General features: G+C 36.5%; 1 protein-coding gene and 1 pseudogene across 2 annotated transcripts in view; one reads left to right on the top strand and one right to left on the bottom strand.

Annotated features, from left to right (window-relative positions):
• The window catches only part of HFM1 (helicase for meiosis 1), a 134,413-nt gene extending 131,121 nt beyond the window's left edge, over positions 1-3,292 (bottom strand). For both annotated transcript variants that reach the window (XM_005542761.4, XM_074001809.1), the window contains exon 1: positions 3,054-3,292. The gene's annotated coding sequence lies outside the window, so the exon portion shown is untranslated. The remainder of the gene's footprint in view (positions 1-3,053) is intronic.
• Positions 3,293-11,049: 7,757 nt separating this feature from the next.
• On the top strand, positions 11,050-11,209 carry LOC123570665 (U2 spliceosomal RNA; annotated as a pseudogene).
• Positions 11,210-14,118: the final 2,909 nt, after the last annotated feature.

Raw genomic sequence — 14,118 nt, 5'->3', positions numbered from 1 at the left:
ACATATGCAGGGATTTGCTTCAAAATAAAGGGGAGAGATGAAGGATTATTGAAATAATATTAACAATGAGTTGATCACAGCAAAAGCTATGTAATAGGTACATGGGGTTCATTATAATATTTTTTCATATGTTTGAACTTTTTCAAAATTAAAAAATTACAAGTTTAACATACATATGCATATTTACAATCATATTACATAATGCATATACTACATATGTTTACATTCTTTTTTAAAAGATAATTTTTGCACTCAGAGATATTATCTAAACACAAAGGATAAAAACATTCAGCAATGGCCACCTTGGAACATAACAAAAATCTGGGGCTGAACAAAGATGCAAATGTGATTTAAAAAAAAAAAACTAATCTCTAGATACATACACAGCTCCCATTAGAATTATTTTTCCCTGCATATCCCATTTTTTTCTAAATTCTTAAACATCAAAGAACATTCTATATGACAAACCATAAAATCAGATGAATTGCAAAACATAAATCACATTTCTGTTTCTTCTGTTTTAGTTAATACATTGTAAATTTGTCCTCAAGACAGAAACTACAATCGAAGAAATTGTATTAATGCCATCTAGTGAAGAAATACGCATTACCAAGTCAGATTATGTCTCTCCAATTTTGAATCCTCCTTGATGTGGGGATGAGATACAAGTCGGAGTGATGTGGGGAAGGGAGAATGTTTCCACATACACTGCTTGACAAATGCTACTGTATGAGAATTAAACCTATATACATACTTTAGGGCTGTTCTTACTGATATAGAATATCGTGGGGTTTTTCGCTGTTTTCGTTATTGGGTTCTTCCCCCTTCCATCTGTTTAATATAATTGCCCTCTTCATTTTTCTCTATCTATTAATCAGTTACCAACAAAAACAAGTGTAAAAATGAAACAAATTAGTGTGGTTCTACAAATGTCTAAAACAATTTATAAGCAAAATAGAAGCCTAGGATAATAGGGCAGGAGGTAGAGGGAGTCATTCAGAAATATGCGAAGTCTTTAACAGCTTTAAGTAAACAATTTCAGAACTTGAAAACAATTATCTGAAAAAGTATAAATGAAAATGTTAATCACGTTTTTATAGTGCCCAAAAAGTAACAAATAAAATGTTTCCTTTCTAGTTTTAGGAAAACTACGTTCAAACAAAAGAAACTTTTTCTAAAATAAACCTCACCAGGCCACTTTCATATGGCTTTGCTACCTCAGAATTTAAGTCGAAAATCTTAAGGCTAACATTTACACACTTGAATACTTTCTTCCCAAAGCAACTACAAATAGACAACAAAACTACAAATTTAAAACATTTGGGAAGAAAAGTGTTGCAAAAAACTAACAAAAACCTCCTATACAAACAGCATATATTTTCAAAAAGAATTTTTGATTTCTAGTTCTAGCATACAAGAATATAACTTGTTTGGGGTTCAGAATAAAAATATCATGTACATATTTTAGTTCTTATACACTCCTATGGAAAAAAACACCCCGTATCTAAAACTGCATCCTCCTCATCCTGCATTATTTTTCTTCATAGCATGAATTGATAACTAACATTATAGTATATGCTTAGTTGTTTATTATGTTTCTTCCTTTAGAGCAAGCATGGACTTTTTGCTCACTAATGTGTTCCAATAACAGAATAGTGCCTGGCACACAGTAAATGGTCCATACAAATTTATTGTGGAATAAATGCATTAGCAATAACCAGTTTATAAAAATAATGTTAAATAAAAATAATTTTCTGTTAACTTAGAAACTTAAAATTTGTCCAATCTGAAAAATGTCAAATTTTTTTCTAATTCAGGATTTATGTAAATAAAATCATGAAGGTTCTAAAAGATGATGAATTTAGCACTTTCATTATGTAAATAAATCTTTTTTTAAAAAACAAACACAGGTCCTAAAAGGGACCTTGCTACAGTTTAGTATCAGTTTGTGATGTGAGGGGATGCTATTTTAAATTAATTAAAGTTCTAGGTTTAGATTCAGATTTTCTAAGTTCCCATTATTCATTATTAAAGTTTTAGTTTCAGCAGGTGGCACAAAATTAGATTGCCAAACACAATAAACAATATCCCAGGTAGTTTTATTTTTAAGTGTCTGCTCTGCTATAATCACTGTTAAAATACTTTTTGAGACTACATAATTAGCAGTGCAGACCTGCACCTTCTCTAATTATATTAATGACAATCTCTACTTAAATATTAATACAACTAGATACAATTAATCTCTAGTTATATTAACAATTCACCATTTTGTCTTCCGTAATTTTACTTATTGTATAAAATTATTGTATACAATTATTGTATAAAATTATTGCATTGTATACAATTATCGTATAAAATTATTGTACTGCATACAATTAGTGTATAGTATATTGGATAAACTTATTGTCTAAAATTGCGGGCCTATTACTTATTTCTTACTATTTTTACTCAGAAATATACTCCTTATTTTAAACGTACAGAAACTCAGATACAAATTATTGATTTGCTAGAAATGTTTGTGAGTTACGGAAGAAGTTGGGACCAACATTTACAGGAATAACCGACCGTCACAAATAACTGCAGAGAATTTGACAAAGAAGGAAAAATCAACGGGAACAAATTACTCCGAGGCCCGGCCTGGGAAAGGACCATACAATTGTCGGAGCCCCAGATGTCACCCCCTCTCCCCAGGCACCAACGGGGCTGGAAGGGTCCGGCTGGGAACCGAATCAGCACCTACAGCAAAGTAACAGCTGTGTGGATTTCCTAAGGAGACTATCCTAAATTCAAGGCAGAGGCCTTAGGGCCTGGAGAGTGGCGCAAGAACGAGACACAGGGGCGTCACGCCACCCCCAGTTTCCCGCTTCCTACACCGCTGTGAAACCGGCGGATCAGACAGGTGGGTACGTCCCCTCAGAGCTCGCTCAGGGGGCGCCACACACCAGAACACAAGACACCAATCAGCCGACTCTAGGGACGGGCCGGAAGCACAGTCAGTCCCACCCCGCGGGGAACTGGGCCAGTTCTGCGCGCGAGCGGGCCTCAAGCCTCACCGCTTTCTGACTGGAAACGCGGCTGAGGCTCCTGGCGCCGGCCCGCGGCCTGGAGTCGACTGGTGACCAACAACTCGCCGCGCCCGTCAGCTGCCTGCCCGGCAGATGGCTCTAGAGATCGACCGCTGCCCGGACGGCTCGGCAGGGTCCCCACTTCTCCGCGGGCGTCGGGCCCCGCGCCCCACCTTTTCCGCGGGCGTCCGGCCCAGTCCTCACAGGACTCCCTGCGGGCAGCTCCTAGGCCAGTCGAGCGCCGATTCATCAGCCCCTCGGAGGACCCTCCCGCCCCGAGCCTGGCTAAGCCGATCTCCAAGCAATGGATCGCCCGAGCCCCCAACGTCTCCCTTCCTACCTTTTTTTCTCCAAAAGTTTGTAACTGTTTTGAATATATCTCTTGCAGGTTACTGTGTCTATTCTCGTTAAATACAGCTCCTAATCCTGGATTCTAAGGGTCTACTAAGTGGTACCCTTTCCCTAAGGGTACAACAACTACACAAACACACCCCAACCTGCCTTTCTCATAAAAATTAGCTAGGCCTTAGCTCTGGGACTTCCAGTCTCTCCGTACCTGGAAAGTGTTTTACCTATATTATTTATAAAATATAATAATGGCACTCATGAGGTCCGTATTACTGAGGAACTTGATTCAGAAATAAAGTTAAATTTCAGAAATAAATGTTCTAAAACACAATGATCTTTAAATATGTTTAGTCAACATGAATTTATAAAAACACGGCAATAATGTGTTCTTAGACTTTAAACATGAACAAACTATAAGTTATCCTTTTAAGTTTCTTTAGAATTGTCGTCTGAAGATTTGGCAGGGAATGTTTTGTAGATGATAAAATAGCAACGAATCAATGATGCTTTTCTTGCAGAGACATTTATCCTTCCTTTGGAAACCCCCACCTGTGACATCTAGGGCCAACCTACTGCTGTCTGACTGCCCTATTCCTGTTCTCTTTTTTCCTTGCAGCTCTACTGTTAATTAGCTGTATGACCTTGGAAAAGACCCAACCTTTAAGTCTTAATTCTTCATCTTCAATGATACTAATAAGCTCTAACTCCTAGATACTGCTGCAAGGGTAAAATAAAATAATATTTGCAATAGTCCTACCACACAGTAAATGCTCATGAATATTAATTTCTTTCACCTTCGCTGAGATGTAAAATTATTCCAGTAGTTAGATAGGCCAGTTATTTGGATACTGATAAAATATCAAGTCTTTGTCTCTTGGAGAAAATAACATTTTGACTGCATAAACTATTCTTAATAGAAAGGTTGAATTATCATTCCTCTCAAAAATGCTGGAGAGGAAAGTTACTTTCTATAGGCTGCATAGAGGAAAATAACAAAACCATGCATTTGCTATAGTGAACCCCCCAGTGTGTTGAAATTCATATGTTGAATTCTAACCCCCGATGTGATGGTATTTGGAGGTGGGACTTTTGTGAGGTAATTAACTCACAAGGGTAGAGCCTTCATGAGTAGGATTAGTGCCCTTTTAAGAGGCCAGAGAGTTAGCTCGCTCTTTTTCTGCCATGTGAGGATACAGGAGGACGGTATCTGCAAGCAAGGAAGGAGGCCCTCGCCAAATACCGGATCTGCCTGCACTGTGATCTCGGACTTCTCAGGCACCAAAATTGTGAAAAATGTTTGTTGTTTAAGCCACCCAGTCTATGGTAATTTGTTATAGCAGCTTGAACTAAGATAGGGTTTGAGTGATAGAATTGTAGAATTCAGTAACAAGCAGGTACAGGGGGAGTCTTACTGTCAAAGCACACAGTAGCAAATGGCCACCATGTTCATAAACAAAATCATTCATTCATTCACTCATTTATTCAAGAATGCATGGGGAATCTATAGAGCCTTACCTTTCTCTTAAAATAATGTAATAAAAAATGTCAAAGCTTCAGTTTTTAAAAGGAAGCCTCAGGACAGTGATAAAGTTACTAAAAATCCCATTTTGGGGGGAGAGATTGCCATGGTTTTTAGTAATATTGCCACGTTTCTCAAGAAAACATTTTAATCCTAAAGATTTAGTTTTACAACCAGTGCAACAACGTTATAAGCAATCCTCCAAATTGAATAACATAACTAACATTTGAAATATAGTCTTCCCAATCAACTTCTGGCATGACAGCGTAAAGAGCTCTGCTAACTGACTTCTCAGTGAAACTGGTGAAAATTCTCGAAAAATGACGCAGACCCTCTGGAAATGATCCTAAGGGCAAATAGAAAAAGAAGAAACATCTCTTCAGATAAGAGATATAAAAAATTGGTAAGAAAGGCAAGGGTCTGTGGTATTTTATCCAAGACTCCCAAGTCCCAGCTTAGCGAGACAGTCTCCATTCTAGACAGCTGCAGCCAAGAATACAGAGCTCTCTCTGCACCCAGCTTCCACTAGAAGGCGCGCTTTCTTCCTTTCTTTCATTGTGGTAAAACCTGAATAATATTTATAATTTTAACCATATATAAGTGTATAATTCAGGGACATTAAATACACTCACAATGTTGTATAACCACCACCCTTATCCATACCCGGAACTTTTTCATTATCCCCAATAAGAAATTTGTGCCCATTCAGGGAGGGGAACATCACACACTGGGGCCTGTTGGGGGGTGGGGGGCTGGGGGAGGGATAGCGTTGGGAGAAATACCTAAAGTAAATGACGAGTTGATGGGTGCAGCAAACCAACATGGCACATGTATATCTATGTAACAAACCTGTACATTGTGCACGTGTACCACAGAACTTAAATTATAATTAAAAAAAAAAAAAAGAAAGAAATGAAATTTCTGCCCATTAAACAGGAACTCCTCCTTTTCCCCTTTCCTCAATTTCTGGTAGCCTCTATTCTACTTTCTAATTCTGAGTTTACCTATCCTAAGTACTTCATATAAGTGGAATCATACAATATTTGTTCTTCTGTTTCTGGATTATTCACTTAGCACAATGTTCTCAAGGTTCATCCGTGTTGTAGCATGGATCAGAATTTTACCCCTTTTTAAGGCTCAATAATATTCCATTGTATGTATATACCACATTTTGTTTATCCATTTGTAATCCTGGCTAATGGACATTTGAATTGTTTCCACATTTCCACCTTTTGGCTATTGTGAATAATGCTTCTATGAACATTCGTGTGTAGATATCTCTGTTCAAGTCCCCACTTTCAATTCCTTTGGATATGTATCTAGGAGTGGAATTGCTGGGACATATGATAATGCTATTACAGCCAGTGCCATGAGTTCAGGCTGATATATCCAACATAACCAAAATTTTCTTTACTTTGTAATGTCCACATCTTTTACACTCTGATTAGTCAGTAGGAATTAATATTGAAAAATTAGTCTCAGCCTGGGCAACACAGCGAGACTTCGTCCCTACCAAAATTTTAAAAACTAATCAGGCGTGATGGTGTGTGCCTATAGTCCTGGCTGCTTGGCAGGCTGAGGCAGGAGAATGGCTTGAACCAAGGAATTCCAGGCTGCAGTGAGCTGTGATCCCACCACTGCACTCCAACTGGGGCAATAGATAGCAAGATCCTGTATCTAAAAAAGCAAGAAAGAAAAAGAAAAATTAGTGTTGACGGCTCTAGAGAAGCAGGAACCAAGAAATGTTGAGGTTTCAAGACTATTTTTCTGCAAGTGACAGCCAGAAATGTGTTGTGTTTTTTATTGTCAGATTTGAACAAGAAACAGTGAAGAGATCATTTGGGAAGAAACTGAGAATTACAAAATTAATTTCTGAGAAAAAAAAAGAAAAAAGGAAATAAAAGTAGTTTGATATGATGGGATTCTCAAGAGGAAAGAAAAGTTTAGGGAGTTAGGCCCAATTCAGTAGATACTTAAATAACAAAAGGAAGACTGAATTAAGCACAAACCAAAAAAAATATTTGTCCATTCTTTCTTTGCTTTCTTTCTTTCTTTTCTTTTTCTTTCAGTTTCTCTTTTTCTTTCACTTTCTCTTTTCTTTCTCTCTTTCTCTTTTCTCCAATCCTCCCTTCCTCCCTTCCTCCCTTTCTCCCTTCTTCCCTTCCTCTCCTTCTCTCCTTCTCTCTTTCTTTCTCTCTTTCTCTCTTTCTCTCTTTCTCTCTTTCTTTCTTTCTTTCTACAGGGTCTTGCTCTGTTGCCCAAGCTGGAAGGCAATTATGTGATGGCTCACTGTAACCTCATGGCTCACTGTAACCTCAACGTCCTGGACTCAAGCAATCCTCTTGCCTTAGCCTCCCAAGTAGCTGGGACCACAGGTACATATCACCACACAACACCCTGCTAATTTTTTTTAAATTATTTTTATTTTTTGTAGAGATGAGGTCTTGTTATGTTACCCAGGCTGGTCTCAAACTTGTTGTCTCAAGCAATCTGCCCACCTTGGCCACCCAAAGTGCTCAGATTACAGATGTGAGACACCATGCCTCGCCAGGATAATTTTTCTTTAGGAAAGATTTAGCAAGTATCTATGTAACCGAGAACATAATGACATAAATTAATTAGAAAGCAATTCCTTGAGTTCCAAATGGCTAAGGAGAGTGTTTAATGGTCTTGTATAAGATCCTATACTCATATTTCAGAAAATCTGTTTTTTTCTCTTCTCAGGCAGAAATTGACTCTTCCCACCAAAGTGAATTTAAAATATCTTCTGCTCTCCAAAGTCAAGAATGTTGATCCTAATAGAACTGCCAGACAGGGTGTTCCAATTAGGCCTAGAATTAATGCACCATAGAACCACAGCCAGCTAAGGTGTATTACAAAGAACATAAGCTTTCCATAGAAATCAGTTAAGAAAGATTCAGCATTCAATGGCTGTTCTTTGTACTTGACTGTATAAGTAGATTCTAAAATGTGTTAACACAAACCCTGAACTAGGAAGCAAACGTCCCAGCACATAAACTTGAGGACAAAGGGAATTATTCTGCACCAGCATAGATTATTTCCTAAGTAAAAATGAATGCCAGTTTCTTCAGGAGAAGTATGTGGGGACTCATAACCAGTGTATGTGTATTTTATGGTTAGTTGTATTCAGGTTTGTGAGGCGAACTATAGATACTTCACATTGAGCATACTAGGTTTAGTCATTCTTAGCAAATTCTTTTGCCATTGTTATAAAGTCCCTGTATAAATAAGAATTAACATATTCCTTCAGGTGGTTGGTGTCTGGAGTAGACTTTACCTGAGCATTATAATTAAGAATCTGGCATCCAGAATCTTATATAAAATTGTATTAATGAAACATGCAACATATTTTATCTTCAAAAAGGTTATTTAAAGGAACTTTCAGAAGCCACTGGCAGATATCTTTAAAAGATATTTAAATGTCAGAAGTCAGAGTAGAAAACATACTTTTAAAAAAGCATTTTTGTTATGTTTTGTTTTGTTTATGGTCTCAGGCCAAGAAGTAATTGGCAGGATCTTGCAGCCATATGATCAAAGATTCATTATTATTATATATATTTTGTCCAGAAATAAGATAGTTTCTACAGGTGATATAATTTTGTAGTTAATCAAGAGATATTGCAATGGTACAAATAACCAGTTAAGATACTGAACAAATTGATGTGTAGACAGAACAAGAAATAAGAAACACTATGTGGAAGCAGAAATAATGCATTTGTCTGGAATCCTTTCCAGGAAACGGGGAGAGGGAAGAGATGCTATCACAACTGGCAGATGATTATTCATTTGTGATATATGTTGAGTTAGGATGCATGTAAGCATGGGTTATCCCATGTTTAAATTTGTCAAAGCATAGAGAATGCACAGTACATATAATAGCATATATTTTAGCATCTCAAGTGATCCTTGGAACAAAGTTGAGAGTGCTGTATACATGTCTACCCGAAGTCTGAAGCCACTACAAAGGGAAATAGACACATCAGTTTTTACACAACAGCTGCCACCACCAATAATCACTAGAGAAGGAAAAGTGGATAAATTTGAACATTTTCTCTAGAACTTCTGGCTGCTCATGGCTTCCACCAGTCCTGAGAACATGAAATAGCTTTCTGGAGGGAGAGGGAGATGCTGAAGTGCAAAAGGAATAGAGTAACTCTTCAGTAGGGAATGAGTGGTGAAGTTAGGACCCTCTCAGCCCAGTGCCCAGCGCCCTAGGGGAGGCACATTCGCATCCAGGGAGCAACAGATGGAGCAAGACACAGCAAGAGAAACTGCAGGGACCAGGCTGTGGAGGAGAGGCGGCTTAAGCAATACTCACAGACCATTCCCTGGGCCTGGCCCCACTAAGCCTTCCAAAATTGAGAATCCTGCCTTGGGCGAGATCTGCTAGCCTCAGAACAACATGTTGCCAGGGTAGAGGCAGTGAAGCAGGCAGCAGAACTGTCACCATGGCTGCAGGGGCAGCTCTAGAACTAGGAGCTATGAAATCAACCAGGAATGTAAGCCTGGTTTATGAAAAGTACTTGCAATTATGATGGTTAATTGAACTGATTGCTAAAACCAGGAAAGTTTGTCAAGTCCCTTCTCCTAGTTGTCAGCTGGGAAACCAGAGGGACTATTGGTTAGGGAGTGTCAGAGAATCTAGGATTCCAACAACTGGGGCATGTTCTCAGAGTAATAATGCTTCATGGTTTTTGGTAGGAAATGAGTTATCTGCATTGTTATTTTGCTTTATCTAACTCAGATTAGTGGCCTATGAAATATCAGTGTCACAAAAAAAATTTAGTAGCACTCTACAGTTTAAAAGCATTTGCTCATTTAATGGATGGGGAAAATTTCTGAGAATTCATAAAAATGGTGTGTGCGCATGTCTGAATGAGTGGCTGAGGGTAGGCGCCTTGCATGCGTGTGTTATGGGGAGGGAAGGACAATGGCACGAAACCAAGCACATGGAGAACAGACTAGATATATATATTAGATGTTTTAGAACATTATCCTTCCACTAGTAAATGGAGTAGTGTGGGTTAAAGCAAGTCCCAGTGAAAGCGTTCTGCCCAGAAACACAACTCAAAAGGTGAAGGTTGAGGATTTAAGAAAAGACATGGAGACTGAGTGGGAATTAAAACCTCATAAGCCCAGAAAACAACGAGTAAGATAAGAGAGTGATTAATATAAAAGTAAAATGAGTTAATGTATATTGGACATCTTTCAGATACCTGTGAAGTAAAAGAGCTATCAAATTGTAAGGTGTCATTGAACATTAGGAACTTTATCTTTATTCACCTGTTTTATGTGTTTCTTAATTAACAGAAAATATAAAATTTGCTACCCTGAAAAAAAATGACAACATTAGCTCTGAAAAGGAGTCCTGCCAATTTCTGCAACCTGTGCTCCGACTGTCTATTCCATCCACACATTAGGAATGAACAAGTAGCTCACTCAAGTAGTAGGAAGCTTCTTTTTCCAGCAGGATGGTTTGTATCACAAGTCATTTGGGGGAAGTTTTGACAAAATAAGTTATTTTGTAGGCTATAAGGTATGATACTGGGGAGTTTAAACATATTTTTCTTTTTTCTGGATAAAAGTACCATTCATATGATTTAGCTGATATTTTCCCCAAATTAGGAAGTATCCTAGACATGAATATTTGATATCGAATATGGTGATGTTGCCTGAATTCCCCTATATGTGATCTCCAGCTCTTTCTACAAACCACACCATTTCCCTTGAACAGCAGTTAACACTGATTTTTGTTGTTACTTAAACATTACTATCAGAAGAAGTATATTTTTTAAATACCTGGCTTTGAACAAATTCTCATTTTATATGTAATATCTACTGCTATCCAGAGTGGACTTAAAGCATAAAGAGTTTTTCTTTCAACTTCATTCCCAAGGGACATCTTTCCAAACATATTCATATACACAAATCACATTAAAATATATATAGCAAAGCATCCTCTAAGCAGTTCCAAATTTTTTAATATTTTATTTTCCCCAGGCTAACATCTGAGCTGCCATATGTTTTGAATTTTTTGAACTCATGGAGATTTTGTAGCAAGTCACAAACCTGCAGGGTCTGAAAGCACATGACTGCATCACTCCTCAGCCTTTTGGCTAAGATCAAGTGCAGTATTTGTTTTTATCAGTTTAAAGCACATAACTGGAAAATCTCCAACATCAGAAATTAGGGGCTAATGATACATATGCAAATAGAAAAATGGATACAAATTAAATGCAAAGCTAAATGATTCTTTTCAAATCATACCAAAATATTTTTTAATTTTCTATTATTACCCTAGCATCTAAACAAAAAAAAATTTTTAGACCTCAGTAACTTGTGATCAGAATGTCTCAGTTGATTTGTATTTCTTAATTGAGAAAGTTTCTCAGAAGATTCTTACCTATACTTTCATTTCTGGATACAAAAATGAATAAAATCTTAGGTTAAATAAATAATTCCAACTCCCTCATGATACTGAGAAATATAGTTATTGCTTTGCTTAAGATTTAAAAAAAAAAAAAAAAAAACAGAAAAAAAAAAAAAAAACTCTCATTGGCAGAGCCAGCAAACTCAAATTTCTGTATACCTGGTCTCCTACTCTTTCCACAAGCCATAATCTTCCCATTGAACAAGACATAGCAGATAGCACTTGGAGTTTTGCATTTGGTTTATAAGGAATATTGACAATAAAGTGTTTTCAAAGGTGGGAAAATAGGAAAGTTAAAAAGCCTAGAACTTACACAATATGTTAAAAAAAAAAAAAAACTGGGGGATTGAGGAAGGGTATTATATAATACAGAGAAGAAAAGGCTAAAAAAATTTGGCCCTTTTCAAATATTTAAGGGACTGTTGTAGTAGAATAAATATTCTTTGCTTATGCTTGTATAGGTGTGGTTTCAGAAGGCTGAACCAGTACCGTTGAATTAGGGTTGTTATTGGGGGAGAAATAGATTTCAACTATGAAGAATTATACAAAAAAGATTTTCCTATATTTTTCTTATAAAATTTATTGATGAATAATTTAGGTATAATAAATTTTTTAAATATTTAAATATTTAAAAGGCACAATTTAATGAGTTCTAATAGTTATATATATCTGTGAAATCACCACCTTAACAAAAAAAAACACAGAACATTTCTAGGAACCGCCCCCCCGCCGCCAAATTCTTCATTTCCTTTACAGTCCATTGTTCCACCTGCCCTTGGCTGCAGGCAAACACTGATCTGCTTTTTATCACTACATAGTAGTTGTATTTTATATAAACAGAATCATATAGCATGTATTCTTTTGTGTCTCGTTTCTTTCATTTAGTCTAATGATTTTCAGATTTATCCCTATTGTTTTATATATGAGTAATTCATTCCTTTTGCTGAATATTATTCAATATAGTTTAGTATTATTGGGGAATACTATTCCATATATGAATAAAATACACTTTTTAATCCGTTCACTGGCTGATGGGCATTCAGGTTGTTTTCAGTTTGGAGTTATAGTGAATAACATTGCTATGAACATTTGTGTAAAAGTTTTTATATGGTCATATGTTTCCGTTTATTTTGGGCATGTACCTAGGAGTAGAATAACTAGATTACATGATAGGCATATGTTTACCTTAAGAAAGTTCCATATTGTTTTTCAAAGTAATTGTACAATTTTACATTCCTGCCAGCTGTGTTTGAGTTCCAGTTAATTCTGCTTTCCCAACACTTGCTCTGTCAGTCTTTTCCATTTCACCCTTTCTAATGGTTATAGTGGTATCTAATGACTAATAAAGTTGAGCATCTTTTCATGTACTCAATATCTTTTTTAAAATGTTATTGAGGTGTTTTCTTATTGCTGAGTTGAGGTCTTTATCTATTCTAAATACCAGTCAGTCCTTTGTCAAACACATGACAGAGTAATTTCTCCCATACTGTGGCCTGTCTTTTCATTTTCTTAATAGTGTCTTTCAAAGAGAAAATATTTCATGTTGATGAAATCTAATTCATAAATTTTTTTCTCTCATGATTCATTATTTTTGTGTCTTATTCTAAGAAATGTTTGCCTATGTCAAGTTGGGGAAGATTTGCACCTATTTTATTTTCCAGTACTTTTGCAGTTTTAGCTTATCTTTAGGTTTGTCATACATTTCAGTTAATTTTCCATGTTATGTGAGGTAAGAGTAGATGTTCTTTTTGTCTTTTTGTTCCCATATGGACATCCAGATTTTCCAGCAGTTTGTTGATTTCATTTTCCCATTGAATTATTTTGGCAACTTCGTTGAAAAATCAATCAGCCATATATGTGTGGTTCTATTTCTGGACTATAATTCTATTAATGTAAATATCTATATTTTATCTAATTTTTATTTTATACTCAAAGTGTATCTTCATATTTAGAGTACTTCTTTGTAGTCAGCAAGTGGTCACGTCTGCTTTTTAATCTATTCTGACAATTTTTGTTTCTTCACTGGAGAGTTTAGTCAATTTATATTTAATGTAATTATTGATAGGGTTGGGTTCAGTCTACTGTTTTATTAATTTTCTACTTCTCATCTCAGTTTTCATTTCTTCATTTTCCCTTTCCTGCCTTCTTTCAGATTATTAAATATTTCTTAGATTTTTATTTGAATCTCTTAGCTTTTTTTTTTTTTTTTTTTGAGATAGAGTTTTGCTCTGTTGCCCGGGCTGGAGTGCTGTGGTGTGATCTTGGCTCACTGCAACCTCCACCTCCTGGGTTCAAGAAATTCTCTGCCTCAGCCTCCCAAGTAGCTGGGATTACAAGCGCCTGCCATCACACCTGGCTAATTTTTGTATTTTAGTAGAAACAGAGTTTTGCCATCTTGTCCAGACTGGTCTTGAACTCCTGACCTCGTGATCGACCAGCCTCGGCCTCCCAAAGTGCTGGGATTACAGGCTTGAGCCACCGCACCTGGCCTCTCTTCGCTTTTTAATCATACCTTTTCACAGTTTTTAAAGTAGTTGCTTTAGGTATTGCAATATATATCCTTAAACTTTTCACAGTCTGCTTAGAGTTAATATAGTACTTCTTGTAGCAATCTAGGTCTATTTACACCCTTTCCTGCCATAATTTATGTTATAGATGTTCTATACATTACTTCTACATAATATTTTAAACCCCTCAAGGCAATGTTCTAATTTTTGCTTTTCAAAATTATATAT

Source organism: Macaca fascicularis, chromosome 1 (genome assembly GCF_037993035.2).
Source record: "Macaca fascicularis isolate 582-1 chromosome 1, T2T-MFA8v1.1".
Lineage (NCBI taxonomy): Eukaryota > Metazoa > Chordata > Mammalia > Primates > Cercopithecidae > Macaca > Macaca fascicularis.
This window is presented reverse-complemented; position numbering and strand designations above follow the sequence as displayed.